A 1,173-nucleotide genomic window follows, 5' to 3' on the forward strand; every position below is an offset into this window, starting at 1 on the left:
TGGAATTACTCGGTTTATCTTTACAGTTTTATTTTATGTAAAATATGTTATGTCAAGTACATAACTGAGTAAAATATATAATATTACTTCTGTTGCAACCAACATACGAGACACAGATAAGTTTCATTAATGTTTCCGCATAATAAATTAGTGGAACTATAATGTTTGGACTTACGTTTATTTGCCTGGTGCTCATGGAATATTGGATTTTTCTTTTATTACATTCTTATTTCGAAAAGAAAACATTATTACGATGCATTTTTTTCTTCTGAGAACACAAATACTGCTTTCTAGAATTCAAGTAAGGCGTACAGTGAAATTTCTTGAAAATGTGACATACAGGTACTCTCAAAAATATTCAGACACTCAGACACCAACCACCAACACAGCGCAGGCAAAAATATTCACATTTTAAATAATATGAACATTATACCACGAATATTCAAAATATGGATTTTTACTAAATATCCGAATATCTGTGTAATATAGTAATTGGATATAATTTCCATTAATTTCTATTACTTCATATATGTACTTAAGTCTAAAGTACAACAAAGGACGTTTCGTAATGAAAAAGCATCAGCATGATCCTTTCATAATTAACCAAAATACGTCACTAGAAAAGCAAGCTTATACAGTGTCCAAATATTTTTGGGAGTAACTGTATTATTTTGCCTTACGACCACAGAATTACAAATAATTCTGAATTAATAATTCTCATAGAAAACCGGAACCGGAGTTTTGCAATATCAGCTGTCCACCGTTTGGATGTCCACGAGGACCCTGTCCAGGGCTGTGTTGCACGAAGGGGGTGTGTGATCCTTGCTGCGTATCACCAATGCTCTGTTCTTCACCGTCTTGTCCACCAACCTGTCCACCACCCTGTGCACCGTCTTGTCCACCAACCTGTCCACCAAGGGTGCAAGAATTTCTATGTCCTCCACCTTCTTCTTGCCCACCTGTACCCTGTTATCCACCAATGTGTCCTCCACCACCCTGTTGTCCACCTTGCTACCCACCACCCTGTTGTCCACCTTGCTACCTACCACCCTGTCCTGCACCGCCATGCTGTCCTTCACCGTGTTATGCTGTTTTACCCCCTAACGCCTTTCAATGCATGTAACGAAGTTGGAAATTGTCGCGTACGAAATTTTATTGCAACATGTACTATAC

This window comes from Habropoda laboriosa, unplaced genomic scaffold (genome assembly GCF_001263275.1).
Source record: "Habropoda laboriosa isolate 0110345459 unplaced genomic scaffold, ASM126327v1 scaffold300, whole genome shotgun sequence".
Taxonomy (NCBI): domain Eukaryota; kingdom Metazoa; phylum Arthropoda; class Insecta; order Hymenoptera; family Apidae; genus Habropoda; species Habropoda laboriosa.